Below are 12,169 nucleotides of genomic sequence, written 5' to 3'. Positions count from 1 at the left end.
TTTATTGGACTCAATTCCGTGTTGGATCCGATAAATTAAATAAATGGTATGAAAGTCCAGTCCGTGATAAATAAATTGTGAACTGCACAATTTAAAATAAAATACAATGGGCTGTGAATTAAACTAAACTAATTAAAATAAAATATCTTTAATTCAAATTTTTAATTAAAGATTCTACGCAGATTTTTCCTCCTCCGTGATGAGATATTCCTCTTCCGTAATCTGCAATTAAATGCCAAATAAATTCAAATTTATCCAAAAAAAAAGTAACAGATTCGAAATTTATTCTTCTTCCCCACGTTGAAAAAAATCCACTCTCTCCCGTAAATCCCTCCCATATCTTTAACCACCCTTCCCCACTATTAAATCTCCAATCAGTTTATTTTCTTCACCTATCGTTCTCTACAGCAAAAGAAAAAAAAAGAAGAACCAAGATCCATTCTGCTCAATTTAAACTCAAGAAATCAAAATCCTTTCAGCCTTAAGGATCTTCCTTTCCAGCCTTGTGAACTCCACAACCAAGTCCTACTCACGGAGGTAAAATTTCTACCCAATTCCAAAGTATGAATTTTTTTAGCGTTTCATTCATAACATATCATCATACTCCACATCTCACGTTTTTCAATCAGCAATCAAACATAACTCGAACAACGACACAATCAAAACCTATCGGACATCACGAATTGAAACCCCTTGCCGTGAATTGAAAACCGAAACGAAACAAAATTGTAAGAAAACACAAATTGGTGCAAATTAAGGTGAAAATACCGCCATAAATCCTCGACGGAGGAGAAGGTGTAAACCGGACGAATGGAGCTTTCCCACGCAGCTTGTCTCGATTTGGTGTAGGGATTTTCGAACATAAACATCACAAAATATTCTTCTCAAACTCAATCCATTTCCTCCGATCTGTTATTCAAGATTTCGGTCACATTTTGTTCTTCAATTGATCAATTCGAAGCTGTTCGGAGGTGAATCGGATCGGCTGGACGGCGGTGGACGCGCCCCAGTAGCAGCAGCCCTTCCGGCGGATCGGCGGCTACAGCAGCGCCTCCCGGCAGCTGCGTCGCGTCTTCCCGGCGGCGACGGAGCAGCGGCGCGACAGCAGCACCGCTTCTTCCAGCGAGCGGTGGTCGCCGGCGTGAGGGTCGATGCGACCGGGGAGCAACGATGCGGCGTGGAATGAATTGAAGGAATCCGACGGAATTTGGATGAATTCGCTGCAATTTGTCGACGAAGAAAGAGGAGTAGAGAGTTAGAAAGAGAGGAAGAGAGAGACTTGGAGATGGTGGCAGTGGAGAATGGGGGTGTATAATTAAATTTTGGGCCTTTTGTTATTAATTGGGATTGGGCCTCATTAATTAGAATTGGATGTTTGGGCTCAATTTAATTGGTTGGGCCTCTTTAATTTAAATGGTAGGATTTGGTTAGTTGGACTCCAATTTAATTTGTTGGGGCTTCCTAATTTAATTGGAGACATAAAGTGGGGGAAATAATTAAGTTTTGGGGCTTTTAAATAAATCTTTGGGCAGATAATTAATAGTGACGAATTATTTAATTAATTTCGGAATATTTCAACGAATGAATAATTATATCCTAAGTCCAAAATAAATATAGTTCGAGGGGAAAATGCTTGCGATAATGTGATTACTTTTTATTAATTTTGGGGATTTTATTTCGATATTGTTGAGGAAAAATACGAGGAGCCAATGGAGGAATTAGGGGCGTAAGCGGCCGCCGAGTAATCGAAAACCGAGATAAAACGAGTTAAATAACTTCGCCTAGGATGCATGCATCTTATTTATTTAATTTGAAAGTGTGTTGATTTATGTGTTATTTTAATTCTAAAGGTGATATCTCGCAAGGGAATCGTGAACGCAAAGGAAAGAAAATAGTTTCGGAGTAAGCAATCGAGGTGGGCTTTCTTTTAAATACGGACAACGTCCTAAATATTTGACTTTTAACGTGCCTATCTGATGTGGCTTTATGCCATTATTATATAAATCGAATTCGGGTCCTCGTAGGGCCACAAACCCTACTTGGATTAGTGTACACCTATGGTAGATCGTGTGCTAGCGTACGGGCTGGCAACTCTTTCCCTTGGTCGTTTCCGCTGTGACGTTTCGTTTAATTATGTTTTATTTGGGCTGACAACTTTAATTGTTAGGGTAATGGATATTCCGGATTTCTTGTTGGATAATATTAAACTCTTGGTTATTTATTGGGATATTAATTGTTGGTCCAACTTGTGTTGAAACCCTATTTCTTTTCGTCTATTTATTAAATTCTTTTGATCACGATCGCCTGTATTTATTAACCCTAAAGGGCGGTCGTGACACCTGGGCTATTGGATTGCCTACTCGATAAGTCAGATTGCCAGTCACCCTGCCCGCCGCCTCAACGTCTGCCACCTTCTCGGAGCATATCTAAGGCGAAATTGGACCCTGGAATTCCAGGAGGGTGTGGAGCTTCCCAGTCGCTGCCCAAAACCTGAACTGTTTAACATTGATTTCTTTGTAAGAATTAAGGTGCTTGAACGACTGCGCGACGGGAGACTTCACTTCATCTCGAAGGTTCGGAAGGAGAATCAGGCAGAGCAACAAGAGATACGGCAGGCGGAGACAGAGGAGGCCGGACGCGGGAACAAGAGGATAACGACAGACCAACCGGCAAGCCCCGACAGACAACCACGGCAGAGGTTGGAGCTAACAACCATAGCAGAACCAGAGGTGCCTGCACGCGCTATCAACGAATGGAGGCTCCGCGTGGAGCAGTTTCTAACGTAGCTGGTGGAGAATTCGAATGCCCAGCTGGTCGCTCAATCCAGGGTCTTGCAAGCTATTCGCCAATTGACCCTCGCTATGCAACCACCTCCCTCTACAAGCTCTCCTCTACCTAGGCGTCTGATGTCCTCCAGGCAACCTTCAGCGTCTCCGAGTCAACCCCCAGGGAACTTTCAAATACACCCCCCATATCTCCGCTCGTTTTAAGTTTACAAACAATTTTTTTTTTGTTGGTCTGTATATACTCATGCTCTTTTGTTCTCTTACACTTAGCCCAATGTCTGGTCTAAGTGTGAGAAGTATGCATGATATTTTTGCTATCTCTGTTTGCCTGCGTTTACGTATTTAAGTTCTATTTTTCTATTTTCATTAGCAACTTTTTGATTGCCGGTACTGCCTCACACTTAGCCCAGTGTCTGGTCTAAGTGTGAGAAGTTCCATTGATTGTTGTTATGCCATAGCCTGTGCCTAACCCTTCTTTCCACTGCATCCAGTCCCTCGAGGACGAGTTCATATGCAATGGGGAGGGGATATGGGTTAGTTACAATAAAATCATACATGCTAATTTTTTTCTCAAAAATAACAAATTCCAGGTAGTAATAGATAGACAATATGCATGAAATTGGATAAATGGAAGACTTGATTACTTTTTGGGAGAGTTAGAAAAAGGATTCAGTATGCTCACATGTAAAACTTGATTGCAAAAACTTGATGAATTTGAATGAGGCAAGTATGATGGAAACGCTCAATTTCTAAACCAACTATGAAGCCTCTCTATATGTGAGTTATAAGTCAAAAGTAGAACACTTTCTACTATTTTTACAAAAGAAAAAAAATTACGAGAGGTTGACTTTTAATATTGAGATGAAAATTGCACATGTAGTAATGACTAAAGGCATTAGGACTTAACCATTTGAGTCGTGTTCTTCTTTCGTTCCACAAACCCGCCTCATTAGTAAAGGCACCCCCTAGTAGCCAATTCGAGCCCATACACTCTTTCCCTTTCTTTGAAGCCTTAAAACCAAATTCAAAGTTTCATATCACATGAGGAAAGATAGTCAAAGAAATGAAGTTTGTCAAGGGAAACAAAAGGGGGATAGCAATAAGAATGGTCGGAATAAAGGGTAGTCGGGTTGATCAAGTTAGACAATCAGGTTGATCATATGAAAAGAATAAAAACAAAATAAAAAAAAAGAAAAGAGGAAGGGCAGGAAATAGTTGTAACCTGACCCAGGAAATCAAAAGTAAAAATAATAATAAGCCGAAGGTTATAAGGCTAAAGGTCGAAATCTGACCAAGAGGGAGCACCAAGAAATAAATATCCCAATTCTAATCCAACTAGTTTAGTCAAATCTTTGGCCTTTCGACTCATGTGATTTTTCTTTAAAACCTTTATATTTAAACTTAGAACCCCTAGGACCCTAACCTAACACGTTACTACCCTTGAGCCCCGTTACAACCCAAAACAAAGACCTTAAGGAACTATCTTGTGTAGTCCGATTCAAAGTATTAAATTTGTGGCAACACCGAGTGAATAGTCCTAATATCTCTGGTGAGAAAATAGTGACTGAGTGAATCCAACAGTGGTTTTTAAATTGAGCAATCTTGACAAGCTGACACCTTGATCAAGCAAAGGCGAAAAAGAAGGAACACAAGCTACTGACAAATGGATTAACCTCGACCTCGGGTATGATTGTTGGAAAATTATTCGGTCTAATGCATACATGTGAATACGTGTTTTTATCTTAAAGTTTTGTTTTTCTTTTCGTTTTCCTTTACTAGTGAAATAAGTAAACCATGCCTGAAATCTGCCTTATCTTTTTCTTTTATTTTTCTTTATACTTGAGGACAAGTATGTTTTAAGTGTGAGCAGTTTGATAAGACTCATTTCATGCATCGGTTTAAGGGTGAAATACATGCTACTTGATCGATTTATCACGCAAAACAAGTGTTAAATGTGCAGAAATACCACTTAACCAAGGCAGCAAGGCCGAACTGATCAAGCAAGTACAAAAGGCGATAAAAGGCCAAGAATCGGGGGAGTTGATCAAGGGGGAGCGATCAAGCAGTTAGGTGGGGACCGCTGGCTTCTAGAAGAAGAACACGTGAGGAAATGAGCTGGATATAGCGCACCATTCTGTTATCAAGGACGACGTTCTAGAAGGGGACACGTGCTGGAATATGAGATGCAAGGACGGAGCTGAGTCACGAATCTGTTACCAAAAAGCGTCATCATTCTAAAAGAACAGCACGTAGCAATCAATGAGTCGCTCACTCTCAGAATGAGCAAATATTCCCTGTCAAGATCGTTATCCAGCTGGCGGCCGAATCGAGCTTATAAATAGAGGGTGTGCCACCACAGGAAGGCATCCGAGACTTTACTTTTTGTCTAGTTTAGCTTAGCTTAGTTATTTAGCGTAGTTCAGCTCTCTAGCTTAGTTTAGTTCAGCTCTCTAGCTTTGTTTAGTTCAGTTCTCTAGCTTAGTTAGATAGCTTAGTTTAAAGGGCGACCGAAAGGGAGGGCTGCAGAATACTCAATTCTGTTAGCGTTATCTTAAGTTTCCCGCTGAGATTTTTCTCAGTTTTTACCGCTTTCTTAGATTCCAAAGTGTTAGCTTAGTTTAAATTTCACGTTGTACTCAGCTTTTAGTTTAATCAAAGTTATTTTCGCTTTTAATCCGCGCATTTACTTTTCTGTTATTACCTGCAATTCACTTAATCCAGTAGTTAAATTTCCATTGATCAAGCTAGCTAGTTTAATTCTGTCTAGATTAAAACCAGTAGTTAAAAACTCTCAAGTTAAAGCGTGCCAGCAGCCAACCCCCCTGTTCACTACTCACACACTCGACATACCAACTTCTCTGTGGGATCGACCCCGAACTTGCCGCTTTACTGTTAAAGTTGTGCAAAATTGAGAGTTATAAATTACTTTGGCAAGGCGGAAAGGGCGAGAGCTAGATTGCATTGATTAAGTGGCAACGACATTTGCTAATTGATCCAATCGGTTCGGTTATCATTCCATATAATTTGATCCGCATTCTATTCGTGTTTTCGACCTCTTTCCAAGTCCTTCCAATCTTATTTGTCTTATTTCGTTTCGACTTGTATCTAAGCCAATGGACTTGTGTTCTTTCTTATTGATGCTAGTTTTCTTGTTGTATATTGTTTCTTAGGCCGCAATTGCAAGCATAGAAACAATTGACAGAAGATTGTTTTCAAATATTTTATACTGTAGTGTAAGTTAGGCCAAATAGTTAAATAAAATATGAAATGAGAGGATCAAATCTAGTCCATCTCACATTTTTTCCAAAATAAAATTATAAATTAGGAGTACAAAGTTTCTAATTTCCGCAATTATCATATTCATTTCTTTCTCAGCAAAGTATAAGATTATATGATAATCAATTTTTAAACATGTGAAAATAATATGGTGGTTAGGAATATATGTTAATTGACTTCTTAGTTAAATACTACTATACAAGTTTTTGTGGTCGATGGCATGTATAAAATTGAATATCACTTGGGATGGATCATAATTTGATAAGCCTTGGGGGCTTATCGGGATTCCGAGCACCTGTTTTGTATGATTAAAGGAACGAAAATAAACAACCAATCCGCGGTAGGGTTTGTGAAGAACTAGGGTTTCGAGAAAGAAGATCTTTTATTTCTCAATTCTCGATGATTTTGACTCTCTAATGAACTCTTTGTATATAGAGTTCGGACCTTACTTGATTCGACTCTACGATTCGGGAAAGAATCAAGAAGAAAATCCGAAAAGATTTAGCAAATCTAAACTAATAAAAAATAATGTTTGAAAGGAAAATAAAATCAGCAAAATAATAAAACGAGAAAGCATAATGTAAAGTCCTTGAAGCGTGAGGGCCTTGACGACGCGCGCTTCGGTCGGTCCTTCCTGTTTTGCGCAGCACTCATAGGTCGCCCTCTTGGCTTGGCTGGAGTTGTCTCTAGTTCCGGTGCTTCCTCGTCTGCAAGCTCTGGTTCACGGCGCGGCGTCTCTACGTTGAGATCCCTATCAACTCCCTCGTCCTTAGAAACAACCCTTGTCCTCACGGCCAGGGTCGGCTCCCACGCTGGTGTAGATGGATCAGAACCCGAATACACGAGCCATTGGCGCTGCGGCAATCCCCCTGCAGCGTGACTCTCTCTTCGGTCGCTCGAATGGGCGTGTCAATCGGTCTACCATTTCTGAAATCACTGGGAAGTTGATCGATGGCCGAATCAGCCAACGACGGAATAAAGAGCTTCAACAACGACACATGAAAAACGTCGTGAATGCGACTGCCCAGAGGAAGTTGTAGACGGTATGCTACTGCCCCAATTAGCTGCAAAACTTCAAACGGGCCATAGTAACGACGACTCAACTTAGCCTAAATCGGGCGCCCCACGGAAACTTGCCGATATGGCTGAAGGCGAAGAAGAACACGATCACCCACACTGAACTCCACATTCTTCCGATGCTTATTCCGATGCTTATTAGCATGAGTAGCCATTCGTTGTTGAGCCATAGCCAAATTCCTTTTCAAAAGTTGCATCAAAGTCGTGTGCTCACCTAAGGACGCAGCCACTACTGAATTCTTCGCTGGTACGGAAGGTGTGCCAAAAACATTTGGAGGATCCCGACCGTAGAGGGCCTTGAAGGGAGACATACCAATGCTTACATTCATGCTACAATTCATAGCCAATTCCGGCTAAGGGAAGAACTCGAACCATTTCCTAGGCTGCTCGAAAGTGAACGCCCGCAAATATTGTTCAAGAGATCGATTGGTGACCTCCGACTGGCCATCCGTTTGGGGGTGATAAGCAGTGGTGAACTGTTGTTTTGTGCCGCTCAAAGCCATCAACTCCGTCCAAAATTCACTAAAAAGGATAGTATCGCGGTCAGACAGAAGATTTTCCTGAAATCCATGTAATTTCACCACCGTGTTGACGAATAATTTGGCCACTCACGGGGCATCAAAACCTGTAGGCAAGGCACCGAAATGAGTATATTTGGAGAGGTGATCGACCACGACCATGATAGCAGTGAAGCCGTGCGACGGTGGGAGACCACAATGAAATCCATCGATGCGGCGGACCAAACCGAATCAGGGATAGGCAATGGCTGAATCAGCCCAGAAGGCTTGTTCGTGACATACTTGGTCACCTGGCAGACTCCGCAAGCTGCGACATAGCGACGCACATCAGCGCGCATTCCGGGCAAGTAGAAGGAAGCCACGACCCGTGCAAATGTCCGTTTCTCTCCTGGATGTTCGTCCGTCTTTACGTCATGCGACTCCCGCAAGACGCCGTTGCGCACCGCCGATTCACGGCTCAAATAAATGCTATGCTTGAAATACAAAACCCCATCATCCACTGAAACATGCAATGGAGCTTTTTGAGCCAGAACCTCTTCACGAAGGCGGACAAGGTCAGGGAGCTCCAAATTCTCCACACGAATCTTCGCCATAATAGTTGGAGTCGTTTGAGAGAGCAGCACAAACACAAATTTTCCCTAATAGCAGCGTCCTGGTCGCGGCGTGATAAGGCATCCGTGACGCGGTTGGAAGCTCCCGATTTGTATTCAATCATAAATTTGAACCCCATAAGCTTTCTAAGATAAAATTATTGATCCGGTGATCGCTCCTAATAATAAACTCTCTGCCAAGGAGGTACTGTCGCCATTTCTGTACCGTTTCAACGATCGCGTAAAGCTCCTTGTGATAAGTTGAAGCTAAACGGCGTTTCGGCCCCAACTTTTTACTGAAATAAGCAAGGGGGTAGCCATTCTGAAGTAAGACCGCGCCTATACCAAAGTCGCACGCATCCGTCTCGATAGTGAAAGGAATCTCAAAGTTCGGTAAGTGGTGCACCGGAGCTGCCATCATGGCGTCCTTAAGGGCTGCCAAACTGTCTGCCACGGCAGAGGACCAAATAAAGGCCTCTTTCTTCAACAAGTCTGTGAGTGGGGATGCGATGACGGAATAGTCCTTGACAAAACGGCGATAGTACCCTGTTAAGCCCAGAAGCCCACGCAATTGCTTGACCGTAGTCGGCGTCGGCCAAGAGGTCATTGCTTCCACCTTCGACGTGTCAACCCGAAGTTCCCCAGCCAAAATTACATGACCCAAGTAATCAATAGTGCTCACCCCAAAAGAGCATTTCGATGGTTTGAGATAAAAGCAGTTGGTGTGTAAAATCGTCATGACTTGCTCCAAGTGGGAAGCATGGTCCGTCATAGAGCCACTATAGACCAAGATATCGTCGAAGAAAACAATCACAAAGTGGCGCAAAAAGGGGCGAAATATGCTATTCATTGCGGCTTGAAACGTAGACGACGCATTCGTCAACCCAAAGGGCATTACCAAGAATTCGAAATGGCCGTCGTGCGTCCGGAAGGCGGTTTTGTGGATGTCGTCAACACGCATCCGTATCTGATGGTAGCCTGAGCGAAGGTCAAGATTAGAAAACACCCTCGCCTTACTCAGCTAATCAAAGAGCTCATCGGCCTTCAGAATCGGGAAGTGGTCGAGTGTAGTGTCGGCATTAAGTGCCCTGTAGTCGATGCAAAATCGAAATGACCCATCTTTTTTTTTCTGACCAGCAGGACGGGTAAAGAGAACGGGCTTGTGCTATGCTGTATGACCCCCTGCGATAACATCTCCTTAACCTGTCGTTCGATTTCCATTTTTTGGAAGTACGGATACCAATAAGGCTTCACATTCACTGATCTCGTCCCCTCTGGAAGATGGATTTTGTGATCCCACTTGCGTGGGAGAGGCAGTGTTGTGGGCACCGAGAACACAGAGTCGAAGGTGGCGAGTGTTGGAAATAATGAGTTGGGGTATCAAGGAGTGTTGGAAATAATAAAGTTGGAGTATCAAGACTATTGGAAAGAGACATCTTATAAGTTCAAGGAATATAACATTAATTCTGTTATAATTCCAAGTGCATAGTACCTAGAAGTATTTATTTCTCTAGCATTATAAATAGGACGATCAAGTGTATCACAAATCATCTCAGTGCAATACAATTCCTAGTTTTGTCATGGTATCAAGAGCAGAAACGGTTATGTGGTTCAATCGAACTCAGAATTAAAATTCATCATTGTTCAAACCCTTCCCAAACCTTTCGACTAAGATCCGGCAGAAATCCAAAAACAACCAATCCCGAACCTTGGCTACATATACAACAGAAATCTCTCAAACCTACACCTAAAAACAACCAAAATCAAGTGAGTGTCAATCAACTTGACAAACACCAACGTCAACGCCGACATAGGAGCCGACTTCGGTGCTCGTCAGGGAGCACCACCGCCCCAGTTTGGCGGTCAAGACAGAGCACCACAGCCCCGCCGCCCCATCGAGGACCATCTCCACCACCACAATCACGCAACAATTCCTCAAATCGGAGAGGAATCGACAAATCAAAATTGTATTGTACCCATTGTGGGATGACAAAGCATACCAAAGAAACATGCTTCAAATTGGTGGGATTTCCAGAATGGTGGGAGGATGGACACAAACTAAACCGGAATTCAACCGGCAAGGGAAAAATGGCGGTGGGGAGAGAAGAAGGCACCGACTTTGTCACTCCGACGGGAAGCCAAGGGGCTGCCCACGCCAGAAACAACGGTGGCAAATCGATAGGAATCTTGACCGGCGGCGGATGGTGAGGCGTGAACGGAGGAGGAATCAACCGAGAAGCGAAGGCGGCGGGAGGCTCTGCCTCGTTTACAAAATCAATTGGAGGTAAAGGGTTTGAGGGTTTGACTTTGCCCTCAAACCCTTCCACTTTTCTTTTTTATAAACCTTCCCCCACCCTCTTACATGACAACCCCCATATTTATCAAAAATCTCATGTTGACCCCAACACTAGCATTAAATACCATAGTAGCCCAATCTCAATCCAAAATCGTTTTTTCGTATTAAGAGATAACCCAGAAATTTCCACCGCATGTCAAGTCACAAAAATAGATGGAAAAAATGAAAAAAAGGGTGGATTTTTTATTGTGGGATAGCAGACACAATGTCATATGATAGGTCCGACTTTGGAGAGTTGACGAAATTCAAAAGGACTTATATTGAAACAGCCAGCGGGGAATTTATATCTGTTGAGGGGTCGGGAACCATTCAAATATCACCATCGTTGAGAATCCCTAATTGTCTCTTTATGCCAGCTTTGTCTCAGAAATTGTTATCTGTCAGTCATGTTACACGAGAACTCAATTGCACCCTTCTAATAAATCCAATATTTGTTGTCTACAGGATATCCGGACGGGGAGGACTATTGGGCGTGCCACTGAGCATCATGGGTTATACTATGTGGATGAGACGGTTCAAACTGGCAAAGGAATGTTGGCTCATGGAAATTCAGAACGGGAAGCTTGGTTATGGCATAGGCGGTTAGGACATCCATCTACTAGTTATTTAAGTATTATTTTTCCGCATCTAAATTTGAGTTCTGTTTTGCACTGTCAAACTTGTGTTTTGGCTAAAAGCCATCGAAAAACTTTCAGACCCAAAAACACTAAAGTTGATAATATTTTTTCCTTAAATCATTCTGATGTGTGGGGCCCATCTCCAGTTTTGGGGGAAAATGGTTTTCGATATTTTGTTTTATTTATTGATGATTGCACTCGCATGACATGGGTGTATTTTCTCAAAAATAAATCAGATGTTTTTTCCAAATTTTCAGATCCTACCCAATTTCAAACAAAAATTAGAATCCTTAGGTCTGACAATGGGGGGGAGTATGTTAATACTCAGATGAAAGAATTTTGCACCAATAATGGCCTCATCCATCAAACCTCACGTGCCTACACCCCCGAACAGAATGGAGTTGCTGAAAGGAGAAACCGTATAATCCTTGAAATGACCCGAGCCATCATCCTAGATTCAAAAGTACCAATTTTTTTCTGGCCTGAAGCCGTGGCTACATCTGTTTACACCCTCAATCGTCTCCCCACCAAAGCCCTTGGCCTTAAAAATCCTATCCAGATGTTATCCAGCATGACTACAATTCCTCATGCCTTATCCCTCAAACCTCATATTTTTAGGTGTTCGGTGTTTGTTCATATTCCAAAATATGAGCGAACAAAACTATCCTCGTGTGCAACCAAATGTGTTTTTATTGGGTATGGTGTCAATCAGAAGGGGTATAGGTGTTATGATCCAAAAACTCGTCAAGTGATAACCACAATGAACTGCACCTTCTTAGAATCTGAGTTTTTCTACAACACCCAACTTACCAGTCAGGGGGGAGGGAAATTACTAGTGTTGACTCGATAAGTTGGCTATTTATGCCGAATAACCATAATCCCACTGAAGGTCCACCAGAGCCAAATAATACTGCCGACGAACCTGTCTTAAACACATCTCAACCTGTGG

At 42.4% G+C, this 12,169-nt stretch overlaps 1 long non-coding RNA gene across 2 annotated transcripts; it reads left to right on the top strand.

Moving 5' to 3' along the window:
- Positions 1 to 310: 310 nt before the first annotated feature.
- Positions 311 to 11,324, top strand: LOC121769973. Of its 2 annotated transcripts, none has more exons than XR_006043728.1 (3): positions 311 to 537; positions 1,851 to 1,915; positions 11,048 to 11,324. It is a non-coding gene; the product is annotated as an uncharacterized LOC121769973 (long non-coding RNA). The 2 variants fall into 2 exon arrangements; XR_006043727.1 differs by lacking the exon at positions 11,048 to 11,324 and adding an exon at positions 2,326 to 3,103.
- The last annotated feature ends 845 nt before the right edge of the window (positions 11,325 to 12,169 follow it).

This window comes from Salvia splendens, chromosome 16, assembly GCF_004379255.2.
Source record: "Salvia splendens isolate huo1 chromosome 16, SspV2, whole genome shotgun sequence".
In the NCBI taxonomy this organism is placed as follows: domain Eukaryota; kingdom Viridiplantae; phylum Streptophyta; class Magnoliopsida; order Lamiales; family Lamiaceae; genus Salvia; species Salvia splendens.
Note: the sequence above shows the minus strand (reverse complement) of the source record. Positions and strands in the feature narration are given on the sequence as shown.